The sequence below is a fragment of the Cavia porcellus genome, unplaced genomic scaffold (assembly GCF_034190915.1).
Source record: "Cavia porcellus strain 051 isolate PalLab524CR breed Dunkin Hartley unplaced genomic scaffold, mCavPor4.1 scaffold_3, whole genome shotgun sequence".
In the NCBI taxonomy this organism is placed as follows: domain Eukaryota; kingdom Metazoa; phylum Chordata; class Mammalia; order Rodentia; family Caviidae; genus Cavia; species Cavia porcellus.
In genome coordinates this window covers 75,493,956-75,510,092 of record NW_026947486.1, presented here as the reverse complement: position 1 = coordinate 75,510,092, position 16,137 = coordinate 75,493,956, and the positions used below count along the sequence as shown (strand labels likewise).

Sequence of the window (16,137 nt, the reverse complement as noted above, 5' to 3'; positions counted from 1 at the left end):
TGAGCTACATCCATGGCCCTAGGGTATGTTTTTAAGTGTGAAAATAACACCCAAGAGAAACTATTCAAATTCATATTATTCTTGGAGATTTATCATATAAGGATTTTCTTCCTATGTAACACTTTTTATCTACTTTATTTTCTGAATTATCTATAAGTAGAGTGGGGACATTTTGCTATTTATATTTTTATATAGATGTTGTATACTGGATCTCATCTACTGACCAGACTCCAAACTACTAGAGATCAGAAATAAGAATTATTTCCTCTTCTAGAAGACCCTGAAGTCCTCAGTCAAGTATCTTGCACAGAGCAGTCTTAACAATTATTGAATGTAATGATATACAAAGTTAGAGAAAAAAGTTAGCAAAGATTTACTTTAAAAATTCCAATATAAATATGATTCTTAAATATTCCCCAAAGCTTTAAGCAACCAATGCTTAATCATTAGACCTCCATTCTATATCTACTACAACTTTGCTTGCAAAGTTTTGAAATTCAGCTGAATCAGTACCAGGAATTATTCCAAATTCATTTAACTCCAGGGAAAATCAGAAATCCAATATCATATTTTCAGCTCTCCAAGAAACATCTGCTTATTTATGTCTCACCAGAATTGTATATATATCTAAGTCAAAGTTCACTCTCTTACTTCCAATAACTACTTCCTATTTAACTTTTTGCAGGCAGCAAAACATGAGTATCTCACAGCTTTCTGGAATGTTGCCTTCCTCTGTGTCAGCCCAAAACAGTGTTGTCCTTAGCCTCCATTGTACTTCCTACCTACGTCAAAAATTCCTTGTTTCTCTTTGGTCATTTGTATAAAGCACACAATTTAGTAGTTCATTACATAATGTCTTGATTTTTGTTGCCTGTTAATCTATTTTATATTGTATAGGTTCCTCAGTGATAGAAATCTTATAGGAAATATTGATTAAATCCTGGTTTGACAGTTCCACTAGTCTAAGAATAAAATGCTTGATTCTCTGCCATACTTTTACAATGTGAGGTGTAATTAAGCTTCAGATATATTTCTTCATTGATGATGATGATGGAAACCTACATGATTTTTCAAATCAACAGCAGGCTTGAGTGCCACAGGTTAAGATCTGGCTGGGGAAAGAAATTTGAATAATTCCTTTAAAAGTATTTTATACCAATACAAATTATACAGCTTTATATCTATTAAAATGATGACAATAGATCTAGATATTATTATTATTATTATTATTATTTGGTAACGAGGTTGAACTCATGACCTTGTGCTTGCCAGTCAGGCACTTACGTGGCTGAGCTAAATCCCTAGCCCCTAGATATTATTTTGAGGGAAGGGTAATTAAAAATCAAAAGGGAACACTTATAGAAGTCATGAAAAAGCAACTAATGACCTTCCATTTTTTTTCTTCCTACCATCTTGTGTTACGTCCAAGACAAAAGAAGTCCTGAATAAAAGACCAGGAAACTGAATATTCCTCATTAAACAAAGGTTCTAATACATGAGTAACAAAGATCATATGAAATGTAATTAGAGGAATATTTGTAGACAAATTCCTTTTATTCTGAAGCCTTAATAAAGTAATATCTTGTGAATCCATTTAAACCTAAGAATACTGTATACTAAAATACTAAAGCAACTGCTAATCATATAGCTCAGTCATAAATTAAGAATTGACAGCATTGGTATTCAGTAAGATATCAATGAACTCCTATTTAAAATTCTCCACTGAACCCTGACTTTGAGATAAAATAATTCAATCTTTTTCGGTGAAGAATTACACTACTTTATGCTAGATTTTTTTTTTCCAGAATATAGTCTTTTCCAACACTTTCATTTAATGCAAACATTGCTGTCTTACTCACTTGCGCAGTGTTTTTTAAATATCTGATTTAATATTATATACCTTAGATTTAAACCTTCATAATACACTATTCGTGTAGGTAAAACAACAGTGTTTACATTAAATACAAGTATGGGAAAATAATTTTTGAAACATAGAAGATAACCTCTGCTAATTGTGCTCTGAGTATCACAGCACATGTAAACAGGGAAAGAGCTGATAGTTATAAAAGTAGAAGAAAAAAATCATACTAACTTGAAACACTTAAAACCTAGAAGAGGAACTCAAACAGGGATTGAGAGATTGTCAAGAAACTTTGCTTGGCTGAAATCCAGCTGGACGGTTAACTCCAATTTAATCTATAGAAAGTGATTTGGATTTTTTAAAGATTTCCATCAATTTCATACTGTTCATCACTCAGCCTAGGTTTATTTAAATCTTGACCATATGCAAATAAATGTCTGCTTCTCTGTAGGAAAATAATTTTTTTGGTGCTGAGAATGCAACCCTGGGCCTTGCTTATGTTAGGCAAGGGATCTCTACCACTAAGCTACATCCCTAGTCACTATAGTTTATTGTGTTATTTATTTGTATACTTCTAATGTCCTCTGGAATTAAATAGCTCTGATATGAAAAGACGGGGTGATATTGGAAATAGTACAATATCTTGAAAGAGAAAGTATGATTTCATATGAATCTGGCTGTATAATGAACTGTGAGATCATGAACAAGTTTTTAATGTTTTATACCCTTGGTTTTTGTTTTGCTTTGAATAATAAATATAATAATACTGGTCCTAATTATTTTACAAAAATTGAAAATCAAAAATGAGATACATGAAAGCACTAAAGTGTCTATGAGTGTAAATTTTGTTATAGTATAAAAAAACTGTATTAAAAATAAATATGTTCTGTGATTACATTATTAAGCACTTTCAGTTATATTGTTACCTTCATTAGAAAATAAGATAAACAAGATGAATATAGCAGGGAAGAGAATATAAAACAATTATTAGGCCAAAAAATTTGTAGCAACAAATGGTAGAAATTTTTATAAATGTATAAAGTAGCTGAAAGATAACATAAAATAGATGTTGGTATGCAACTTAAAATGTTTCTATTTTAGAAAATAATTGGCAAAATCAAGAAATTTGAAATTCTCTACTTATACTTCATGAAAATATATAACTATAGGAATTAACATAACGAAATGAAAATGTTTTAACAAGAAAATATAAATATTTCCAATTTTATTCTTTACTATGGGTAAAAATTTTTTTTCTGTTTACAAATTGACAATAGGAATTAATGGAATTGTGGGGTTTTGGGGGTTTTTTTGCACTGATTTTGTGTTAGAAAGACTTTTGTAAAACTTTTTGATACATTAAGTTTTTAATTTTTCAATTACTGTATATTTATAAAACATTTAAAAATTTAAAAAATGTTTTAAATCATTTTCTCTTCTCCAAAATACTATATGTACGATGCTATGTTTATCTTTCAAGATGACTAGAAATCTTGTTAAATATACTGTTAACAAATGTGTAAAATCCTGAGTTCAATTTCTAGTATTGAAAGAAAAATTCTACTGAACTCAATCATAGTTATTCTTTGGTAACCTTTCCATATTTTAAGGAAGTTAATGGTTTGTTAGCGTAACTATTATAAAATTTAATGCTTGCTGAAAAGACTACAGAATATGCATCTTATTACATCATAAAGTGACTTCACTTGTCATTAAAGGACATCACTTGTGTATGGATTGTAGCTTCACATCACTTAATTTAATTCATCTAAAATGACTATATTTAGCTATTATTAATAGACATTGATCTCTTAAATTTTTAAGTAGTAAAAGCCGAAGAGATACTCTTCATTCATTCATTAATCTTATAAAATAAAAATTATTACAAATGTATGCTACTACAGTGAAAGAAAAATGACAGGTTCAAGGTCAGAAGTGAGGATTGGCTTTGCCTTGTATTAGAATTTATTTAGTTAGAGTCATATGTATTATTTTCTGAACTATAAAAATTATGTGAGTATTATTATTTGAAGTGCATTTTCAGAATGGGAAAACTACTGACATTTTCATAAGATTGTAGCATTTTTTAAAACTTTTACCATTTTTCTTGGTGTATTATGGGAAATATATAATATTTATATTTGTTTTGGAAATATATATATATATATATATATATATATATATATAACACGTTGTAGAATTTGAAAAGATCTTAGTAATTATCCAGTCTGAATGACACTTTCCCCCCCATGCACCCAAGGCAAATACCTAACCTGAGCATGATTTGCTTCTTTAATAGACAAGGATGTAGAGCCTCATAAAAGACTAGAATTCAGGTCATTTAACTCTAAATTTTCAATATAAAATATTTTTCCATGGTGCCTATGTATTTTTGTATATTAATTATTCTGCAAACGATATTTTCCTGCTGTTTTATTTTTTTGAGGCTGGGTCTCACCATGTAGTTCAGGCCGACCTTGAACTCACTTTGTAGCCCAGTCTTGTCTGAAACTTCTACGGATCCTCCTGCCTCAGACTCCTGAGTTACAAATGAATATTGAAAGACCCAGAAAAGTGTAATAATACGTCGAAAAGGTAGTTAATTATAAACATAAATAAAAGTTTTTGTGGGAATTCATAGTCTGGTAGGAAAGATAAGACTCAAGAAGTGCATATAAATTCTTTAAAAACATGACTGCCAGACAGAAGGCACTGAAATTTGAACCATAAGTTAAAAACCAAAGAACAATTTTAAAAAATGCAGCAAATATGCTAAGTGCCAAGGAAAATGTGCAAAAAAAGTCTAATTTCTTTAAAAATTGAAATTCTGGTCTTCTTATGTGTGTGATTGTAACTAGATAATTTTTTAAAAAATGGCCAGTAATATGCTTTCCAGACTGCACATATAAAATCATGACATATTTGAATTTTATGCATTGTTTCTTGGCTTTATAGTTTGCACGCCTTTCCCCCTCTCCTTTCCAACTGAAACAGTACATTTTTTATGAAGTAGGCACAAAGTTTTGTCTGCAGTCATTTCCCAGGGGTTATTACCTGAAGCTCATTATTTCATAACCCACCATATTGCCCCTTTATCCTATTTTGGCATTTGAGAATTACTTTAGTATCTCACTACTATTAACCTTTTATATATTCTATGTAAGAGTTGAGCAGCTTTATTTTTGCACTGTGGTGGGAGTGAGGAATGTGTGGAGTTGCCTGCAGTGAGCTTTAAACTATTGATAAGTCTATAATCTTAATGGAAATGAAAAAAATAGTAGAAGTGAACATTTTCTAAAAGTAATTCTGAAGATGTATAAATTGATTAAATTGAGAGTTAATATAAGGTAAAGAAAATAAAATTGTTTCATATCAGTGTATTATCTCCTTAAATTTTGAGTGTGTTTAACTCATAAATTCTGACTTTATTATAATGGTAAGATTTGTGGTAGTTTTTTCCATATTTTTCCCAATTTAACGTATGAACTAATATACTAGTATGTAATAAACTATATAAAATATCATTATATATGAATAAATTGTGGCTACCTTTGTAAGATCAAGACATTAAACCATTTAACCTTCATGATTTCTGTATTTGTAATGTAGAGGTCAGTTTAAAATATCCTTATAGAAAATTATCTGATACAGCAGTCTCATTTTAAGGTTGTGGAAACTGACCCAAGTTAAGGAAGTGATTGGTCCATTTTTCTTCATTTACTTGGGGGGGGGGTAGGAAACAAAGAATCAGTGTCACTCATGCCATAACTTAAAAAACTATATTATATTGAATTTTAAGTTTTGTATAATATGTGTTAGTTACTGATTTAACATCCAAGAAAGGACTAGTCCTTTAACAAATAATTGCTGAAATTCTCACAGGTTTTTTATTCACCTTCATCATATAGTTGACTAATCAGGAAGTTAAGTAAGGACAGTGAATTTTGTAGGTTTGCATAAATATTAGAAAATTGGCTTAGGCACTGCAGAAGTATAAAACAGTTGAAACAGATTGCTAGTTCATGAAAAGAGGATAATAATTCAATCAACTAATGAATCTAGACTTGCTAACAAGATTTCTGAGAGTGAGAATTATAGTAATCAATAAGTAGCCTTCGCATACATAATACTATATGCCACTGATTCTTTAACATTTGCATAGTGATGTTTTTTTTCAAGGAGATATGGAAGATAAAGAACTAACTAACTAAATAAATAATAAATAATTTTAGTGAAAGAACAGTTCATTTCTTAAAATACGGGGTTAAAAGACATTCATCAGATAATAGGAAACAGGGAGATAGATCTTTTGCAAATGGGAAAGGGATCAAAAGATAGAGGAAGGAGTGGTGATGAAAAGGGGAAAATAAAAAGAATCAAGATGTTATGTACATGTATCAGCTTTCCACAATGAATGCAATCACTATGTACTGCAAATGTGTGATACTAAAAATAAAAATTAAAAAGAAAAAAAATATTGGTTGGCGAAATACTTAATCTTTCTTATTTGCTTCCATCAAGAATAAAGTTGTTAACTTCTATGAATGTATTTTAGAGCATATTTGAAAATATAAGACAGGCATTTCAACCTCTGAGCATCAATGATAAACCAAACAAAACTAGAGCAGTGTACCTACTAGCATTGTACAAACTGGTGGTATGCTTTATACCACAATCTTAACCTGAATAACATTGTAAAGCCCTTAGAGATTCATGGTCTTATCACTCAATGCAGTTCATTAGAAGTGACTTCTGATTTCCTATAACATAAAACTGAAGCAATAAAGCTTTTGTTTTACGAACTAATTCACTGCAAAGGCATTTAGGAATTGTCAGTTTCATGGTGAGCAATCAACCTACACTATGAGAGCAGACTTTGAGTTTAGTAGTTAAAGAGTACATAAAGAGGGAATTACATATGTGTGTGTGTGTGTATGTGTGTGTGTGTGTGTATATATATATATTATATATAGTGTATACAATATAAGAGATTATTCTATTGAGTTACAGTCTAATGAGAAGATGTGTTCAGTGTTTAGGATGAGTTCCACATTCTGGCTATATAATATATATTATATGTGTATATATGTATATTATATATGTATATATGCACAACATATATTTTACTGTACAAGGGAAACCAAAACTGGGTATGTTGTGACTAAAATTTAGCTAAACTAATTTAAGATTTGTACTTTTTAAATTTTCCTACAGTACGTTGAGTGGCCATCTGAAATCATTTCAGATAAATCTAATTGTTACGTGCTTCGAGTTCTTATATGTGCAAGTGTGCTAAAAAATCTTTTTTAGCTCCTCATACGTCTTCTTTAATCTTTAACCATGAGGACTTAGGTTCCTAGGAGTGGCAATGCAGTCAATCAAGATTTGATTGCTTACTATGTACAAGGAATTTGCCTTATTTGTGGGCTAGTTACAAACACTTCATGCAAGAACAGGTAGAATTAGGGAAATCTGAGATGAGAAGCTACATACCACAGAACTGGATTTCTCCCATCTTGCTCCATCATTTCTAGCAATAAATGATTTTTGATTCACAAATCACAGTTTTTATATCTTTTTAAAACTGAAGTAGTAAGTAGAAGGAACTGATTTGGTTTTAATTTTTACTAATGAACTGAAAAAAACTTTCAGCATACAGAATTTTCAAAGTATATTATTTTCCTTGACATAATCTTTAGGTTAAGTATTGCGCTCTATAACTGGGGTCAGATCAGTAACCTGAAAAACCAACTGTAACATTTTATAGTACTCTTTTCCAAGTCAGTGTTACCAAGCTGTTTTTCCTAATGCCAGTGTGAAAGGTAATAAATAGAGCATAGGGGACCAAATCCTTCAGATCTCTCTGATGTGGGATAATTTTTTTGAAGGGTAATAGAAATTGAACTCAGGACTTCATGCTTGCCAGACAGACTCGGTGCTGCTGAGTTATATTCCTAGCCCAATAATTTTCAATAACCTTCTGCCATTCTAGCATCAGAATTCTATGACTTCAGTTTGAAATGCTAGCAGGGAAATATATATATATATATATATATATATATATATATATATATGATCAAATGATTGGACTTTGTGGTCATAGCACAAATATCACAAAGCACACACATCTATGAGTCTGAGTCACTGTAGCAACACCTGCTCCTGTCCAGTCATCTTTATATTTTATGGCATTAATGTCAGGATTTCATTGTGGTCTTTATAGTGTAACTCCTCTGGACACCACTCAACTGTCCCTCCTCCTCTCAGTAATAACAGTACTATATCATTTGTTCTATCTTCTTTAATTGATAGTTGACTCTTCAGATGAAATGTTACATGTCTATCTTACTACTTCACCCAGTAGTATAATTAATGGATATTGTCAGTAATAATATCTCCACATTCACACGCAAATCTGTTCTATGCAAAGACAAGTGTCATAGTGCTAAAGAAGTTAACCAACTTCTCAAAGAGACCATACAGTTTACTGCTTAATAGCATAGCCTCTGGAATAAAACTGCCTGCTTTTTTTTTTGTTGTTGTTGTTCTTTTTCCTTTTTATCAGTACCGAGGATCGAACTCACGACTGCCTGCTTGCAAGGCAGGCGCTTATGCCACTGAGCTAAATCCCCAGCCCCAAAACTGCCTGCTTTTAACCTTGTGTTTGTTCACTTAAGTTTAAACACGTCTCAGTTTCTCTGCAAACTGTGGGTAGTAGTGGCATCATGAGGCTTGTATGAATAAATACATGAAAACCTCTCAGAAATATGTATTATAAGGTAATTTTCAATGACTATTGATTATTATTATCTTTTATTCTCTTATGATGAGCAATTACTTAATTGCAAACTTAGGCAAGTCTTCTTGCTTTAATTTTAGGAAGCTGTATTTGAAGAGAATTGAGTCTTGATTGCTAAGCTAAAATAGGAGATGTATGAGTTTAAAATACACTTACAAAAATATATGAACCTCTGAAATTTACTCCTAGCACATACTAATGACTTTAAAACAATTTTTTTTGTAAAAACGAAATGACAAAGAAAATCCTAACCAGTTCATTGACATTCTTTAGATATTAGCTTTGTTATTGGTTTCAATGGTGTTTTGTTTTCATTTTTTATTTCTATATTGATCTTACCACATGATCATTCATTAATACTAATTCAACTCTGAATGCTCACTCTTTATGCCTCTCATGTGAAACTGCTTTATCTTTTGTAGAGCACTCACCTTTCTTCTCTGGAGACTCTGCTAATCACCTACCATGTATGTAGCAGTTCGGATTGCCCCCAAGGTCCTTGAACTCTGCTCTGCTTTCTCTGCTGCTCACTCTTTGATCAAACAGACTTCATTCTTGTTCATCAGGGTATATCTTGTTCTTACTGACCCGACTAACAAACATATTTAGAACTTGGGGCGGATAAAATGGCCATTGTTGACCATCTACGTATTTTAGAAATTGTTCTGTGTACCAGAAGAAACTTTGATATTAAAAGGAGTGTGGTTTGGGTTGGAATAGAGAACAAGCTCATAGGATAGTTAATGGAATGACTGAGAATAAAAGTTTTATTTTACTAAAATTGTAACAGCTTTAATAATAGCTTTGACTATTTTGACAATTAAGCTTTCAGAATGTGTTGAGATCTTCATTTGCAGATATGTAAGTCATCACTTCATTTATTCTTAGCATTATACATTTTAATATTTATTCATAGTATAAAACTAGAGTATTAGAAAAAATAGGTATAATAGCATCAGGTTTTTTGCTTCAAAGTTCTAGTAGTGTCATTTTATAGTCAAAATATGTTTGAAGAAATGCTTTAAAAATCCCTAGAGTGTACTTCTTTGCAATGACCTGACAAAATTTTGGGCTGAATTATAAAAATTGAATGCTTCTTTTCTCTTCCCTCAAAGGTCTAAGATGGTTTTTCTGAATAAATTTAGGGGAATATTAAATGTGTATCCGTAGTTTATAATGTGATTATAAACTCAAATTCAAGCAACTGAGTACTCTTGGTTGTATTAAGTAGTTGGAGGAACTTCCCCTGCACACCTCTTTATTTTCTATTTTCTCTGTAAAGTATACAAGTCAGGATACTGCCTAGCAGATGTGGGAGTGAAATACAAAAGTTGAGACAAATAGCAGAAGTGGGGTCTAGGGTTATAGGACATTGAAATGATTGCTTGGAGTATAGATGCCAGAGTGTAGTGTTAGTTTTTCTATAATAAGGAGCAATTAAAGTAGAAAATAAGATACATTAACCCTAAATAGGGGTGGTATTAAGTGGGAGCAGTAGAGAAGCATTGAGGGATGTATATGCTGAATGATGCTATAAAATACTGACATGATTGACATAAGGGTCACACTAGAAAAAACAAAAAATGAAGCTGAGACAAGGGCTGCAGATATCCTGAGATCAAACAGCAGGTATGAGGCAAGGGAGAGGAAGGACATGAAGATGCTGGAAGTTGTTTCTCAAGGTAAACTTTTAAAAACTGATCCGTTTTGGTGTAGCCAAGGGCCTGAAGCTGAGGAAAATGGGAAATAAGAGGTGAAGGAAAGACTATTGTTATGGAACAACTATTGAAAAACATTTAAGTCAGCAGACAATGGCAAAATAAAAAAAAAATGAACAGGAATAGACTGGAATCAAAGCTCTTTATGAAGATGTAGACAACTGAGACAAGAAAGAAATTTTGGACTCCCACAAGTTTCAATAGAAGATTGTTTGTAATAAAAAGTAAAGGAATAATGTTCCAGTGTCTCATCAGCTTTAAAAAAAAAAAAAGGAAATAGTTTCAATTACAGCTTTAGGCCTTTTCACATACAGAGAGGGGTAGTAACACAATTTGTGAGGTGGGGTGGGATAGAAGGGGAAAAAGATCTTTCCATTTGAAGGATCTGTCAGGAGGTAGGAAAGTTTCTCTGGAGCACACCATGTTCTGGTTAAGCTGAGGAGGTGAAGGAAATGTTCAGTGAGCAAACTACTGGTCCCTATTTTTCTCTTACACTGTTTTCTAGTAAAACTTTCCACAATGATACAATGGGCTATGTCTTCACTGTCCTTACTTATGTAACCAGGAGTTAAAATGAGGAACTAAATTTGCAATTGACTTGAATAAATGTAAACACCCCCATGGCATAGGTAGCTGTTGCACTGGACAAAGCACGTCTAAAGGATTTCTTTTAACTAGTCCTACATGACATTTTGTTGTTAATGAGCAGTAACAAAATCTTAGCTTTTTATGTGGGTATGTGTATCAAAGGAGAAGATAACTAAAACTAAAGAAGGAAGTTTCCAGATGTAGAAGAAAACTGCTAAAGACAACTATAGCCTACTAGTTTGGGGGGGGCCAAGAGATATTTCTAGTGCTTTGCAATTTAGACCATTTAACTTATGAATCAGGTTCACTCTAAATATTGAGGTAAACACTATCAAATGCCATCTACACATATAATGTGATAACAAACATTTATCTTAGGAAATAACAGACTACACAGTTTTAACCAAAGCTGAAAGAAGCAATCAACAGGAGGATGAAGTAGAGATGCTGCATAGGAGACAAAAGCAGAATTAAGATTCCAGCTTGTATATTGTATATATCTTATTGAAATCCTGCTTTTGGTAGGTCACTTGAGCAATAAAATGTAAGAAGTGTTTGTCAAAGAGTTGGTAAAGGTGCACTTTATAATTAAATCTGGTTTGGGACTGTGGCTTACTTCTGTAATCTCAGCACTCAGGAGGCTGAGGCATGAGGATCACCCTAAGTTCAAGACCAGCCTGGGCTACAAAGTGACCCTGAGGCCAGTCTGAGATAGGGAGATCTTGTCTCCAAAAGGCAAAAAAAAAAAAAAAAAAAAAAAAAAAAAAAAAAATCTGCTAATGACTAGTTAAGTGAAGATGTAATTTAACCTTATAGTTGGTATCAATGTTATTTGTCTAAAATGGATGTTACTAGTTTTTGTAGCAGTGTTCACAGTATGTAAAATCTTAAAATGTTTTGAAAAACAGCAGAGATGGAGATACCAAATGAACACTCATTAGGCTACCAACTGGTGATTTCTTCCTGAGGTTAAATAATGTAATATGTAGGCAAAATTACTGGAAAAGGGGGAAACAATAATATAAAATACTACTTTGTACAACAATATAAAATTTTCAAAGTCCTTTATATCCATATTTTAAAAACAAGAATCAGGTAAATTTAATATATTACTACATTTTATTACATTACAGTATCTTATTAAACCCCAGTTTATGGCTGCTTCCTGGTTTGCTTATGGCTACCCTGGCAGTTAACAGACCATGATTGAGAATCTCTTCCACTACACAACATTAGCTTATCAATTTTGTACTAAAATAATCTCAATATATATACTATATATAACTTTTATATAAATGAGGTGGTAAAAGATTCATAATGGTACTGGCCAAATAGCCTGGAGAATCAGAAGCCATTAAGATCTGAGTCTTAACATTTTGAAACAAGAGTCACTAAATCATAGCCTTCTTTAGTCTCAAATCTTTAACAAAAGCAGCTTAAGGTACTAAAGGCTGGTTACTAATACTCTTTACCCCAATTTTAATGTCTGTGTTTCATTTAGTTCAAGAAGGATGCTTTTTACTTGAAAGAAATAGAGCTGCAGAATTATAGGCTTATTAAAAGTTGATTTGGGCATCTGCTTATCATTTAGGTTTAGATATTTACCAGGTTAGTGAAGTAGTTAAATTCTAAATGGTAATGATAACCTTGAAAACCAAACAGAATTTTAGATTTTCAAAAAGAGAAATCTCTTCTTTGTGAACCACAATGAGAAAGGTTCTTGTATTGCTTGAATTCTTAATGGATTAGTCTGACATTTTATTGGAAATGTTAGGCTTTTTACTTTTTATTCATTTATTTTGCAGTTCTAAGGATTCAACCCAGGGCTTTGTATATCACAGGCAAACACTCTACCACTGATCTATATCCCTAGTTCACACTTTCTAGGTTTTTTTTATTACTAAAGAAAAGACATAGTTTTTCTGGGTAGCCTGATAGTATAAATATCTCTTATTCCTTTCCTTTAATCTACAAGAGTATCTTGAGATATAGTAGGAGAATTCATTGGTAACAATTAAATGGATAATATTTTTCTATTTAATAATCTTACTATGGAGTCTATATGAAATAATGCATATAAGTAATGCTTTTGGATCCATGCCTGGCACCCAGGAGGTTCACAAAAATGCTTCTCACCTTTCTTCCCACATATTCATACTGCACCAAAGCCTGGCATGTCATTATCTGAAAAAGTCATCACTGTCCTCTGTGTCAATGCTGGATGGATAACGACTCTCTTAAGAGAGTACATGAAAGGGTTAATAGCCCTCTCTGCATTATACAGCTAGAAAAACACGCGCTTAACCACTCCAAGTCCTACTTTGACATTGCAATCACAAACCTTACCCACCTTCCGAATTTCAGGACTTGCGTTGAACTTGGTGTTGTAGATGATAGAAGCTATTAAGAAAGAAATCATGCGGATGAAACAAATATGTTCTCTCCAGGAGGACCAGAAGAATATGTTTAGGGAATGAAAAATATCCTAAAACCTACCTCCTCAAAATATAAAAATAATGAATTCCTCCCATCTATGGGACAGAATGGGGAATTACAGAATGATTCCCAAGCAGCAAGGTGCCAAGGTTATTTTCTGAAAGTACAATATGCAGAGTGATTTAAATATTGTAAAAGAGATATAATGATCATGGTAGAAATAATTTTTGTGGGCATGTCACTTGGCCTTTCTCATCATCTATATATATGTAGTCAACTACAGAAACACTTCATTTCTACCTTATTCATATTTGAATGCTAGAATGACTCATACATATGTAAATTTCTCAATGAAAAATTTAAACTCTAGAGTCCATTTATTTTTAAATTTTTTTCCTCTACTGTGTATGTGAGGTCACAATTGTCTGCGGACTGGGGAGCTCAGAGATTATTCATTGCGTAGCATCTCACCCTATCCCAACCATTTTATCTGAATCTTATTTTCCCCTCGGTTAAGCCCGCCAAAAAGGTATATGATAAGGGGCATAAACAGTTAGCAGCTCAGCAATCAGAGGCTTCCTTGAATGAGACGGATACTGGTAAATATTAATGAAGATGCTGGGCGGTATTGGCAATGATTCTCAACCAAATTAGGCATCCTGAACTGCTGAATGCCGCGGGCTGAATGTGAGTTGGGGAGCACTATGCTTAAAATAAGAGGGTCTAAAAAACAATGCATAGTGTTTGTCACGTCAGTCACATATTACACAACAGGAAGCAAAAGGCAAAAGGTTCGGCGCAGAAAAGAAATAGACACACACACGTTTTGCAATGACGAACTTTATGTGTTATCAGGATCAGCAACCTGTTCTCATGTTTAGTAATTCTGTCAATACTGCGCGTCAGGTTAAACTGAGTAAAGGAATCAGAATAAGAGGCCGCGCTGGGGACTTCTGCAGTCCTTTTCAAAATACAAAACTGTCACCAAACGATTTAAGTATGCTGATAAGACTCATTGGATGCTCTTATACTCTCCTCAAACTTACGCGACCATTAGTAGCGCTGTTCAAATTCAGCCAACAGCTGACCAAAACACAGATCACAGATCCGCAGTGTGTATCTCCCAGAGTTAAGGGTGTCCACTGAGACTCACCGGAAGTTAGGGTCGTTTTCAATGAAAACACAACAGAAGTCTCTTTACCCGCTTCTGCTCCCACAGTCCCAGTCCCTGAGACCCCCTCCCACTTGGTCCTAGCGCGATTACTTAAGAGCGTAGTTAGTACCCCCAACTCAGTTGCACCTTCCTCAACCCGACCCACATCCAACGACACCTACGTCGTCTCTCTCCTCTCCCTCCCCCCACTCCCCACACGTCCTGAGACCCCACCTCTTCCTTCCATCTTCCCTTTGGCTTCCACAGCGCTAGGTTCTCCAGACCCCAGCCTCCGCCCAGCGCCTTAATCTCGAGTCCTGGGTCCCCAGTCTCTTTGAGACTCTGCCCCTCCCGTGAAACCTCAGCTCGTCTCTCTTTCCAGAGACCCCAGCCTCCTGACGGTCTGAGCGTTCAGAGTACCTTCCCATCCCCCGCCCCGGCCAGTGCGGTCCTGCAGGCTGCAACCATCCGGGACCTGTCCCCGATTCCTACCCCATCCCCCGCCTAAATTATTAGGGTCTTGGCCAGCAAAGCTGCCCGGGGCTCCAACTTACCACCAGCGTCCGGGAGGAAGACAAGGCAGCGGTCGCCGCGGCGGCAGCCGGACGAGAAACGGACTCGGCTGCAATCGCCCAGCGGAGCCCGTGGCAGTCAGTGCGCCGAGCTGCGCTGCGCGCCGCAACCTCGCGCCTCAGCGGAGGGAGAGAGGGACTGAGGAAGCTCAGCGCGAGGAGAAGCGCCGGCAAGTCGACCTCCTGTTGGCGACCGTGCGCCCCCCGGCTAGGTTTGGCTCGTTTTTCTCTTCTATTCTAACCTGGCTTAGTAACTGACCACCTCCAGCATCTCTGCGCCAATCGCGTCTTCTTTCTTCATTGATGGTCCCTAACTACACTACTCTAAACGGACGAAGGCCATCACACGAGCACCACGACGATCTCGACGACTCCGACGACAACGATGCGCAGATTGAAGAAAAGTTCATAGACAATCAGCAGGTAAGGGGCAGGCAGGCCGATGGAGCAGACAAGGTTAGCAGTCTAGCCGCTCCAAAGGCAGAATCGGAAATAGGTGTGCGCTCGAGGAAGGAAGAGTCCTCGGCGAGCACCAGAGCGCCTACCCTGCGTTGGCGAAGCTGCACAGCGCTCTAGGTCCAAACGCTGGATGAGGGGAGGAGTCAAGAGGGACCAATCAGCGCTCGGCATTATACTGGCCCGGGCCTGCTTGGACCGATCTCTGGGAGCAGCTAGAACCTGCTGGTAGGGGGCGCGAGACCCTTTGGAGTGAGTGGGGAAGGTGATTAACTTGATTCTTAAAAGGCCTGGAGATGAGGAACTGGGGCAACCAGTCTAGTTGGCCAGTCGAGGGTGGAATAAGGCTTTGTAAATACTGTACCCTCAAAGGTTGAAAGAATTCCCTCCACTCCACAGCCCTGTACATGTCATGAAATATGTTTTCCGAATCTGACAAGTTTCTCTGAGATTTGAAACTCTCTTCGGTGGTCTCCAATCCAACTCTTCTCCCTTTCTGCAACAGGAGCACTAATGGGATCAACCGTGTAACTGTGCAAAGGCCGTAGTATTGT

At 35.0% G+C, this 16,137-nt stretch overlaps 1 protein-coding gene across 2 annotated transcripts in view; it reads right to left on the bottom strand.

The window, feature by feature from the left end:
- Htr2c (5-hydroxytryptamine receptor 2C) overlaps positions 1-15,699 on the bottom strand; it is a 238,380-nt gene extending 222,681 nt beyond the window's left edge. For both annotated transcript variants that reach the window (XM_003467625.5, XM_063246297.1), the window contains exon 1: positions 15,110-15,699. The gene's annotated coding sequence lies outside the window, so the exon portion shown is untranslated. The remainder of the gene's footprint in view (positions 1-15,109) is intronic.
- Between the last annotated feature and the right edge of the window lie 438 nt (positions 15,700-16,137).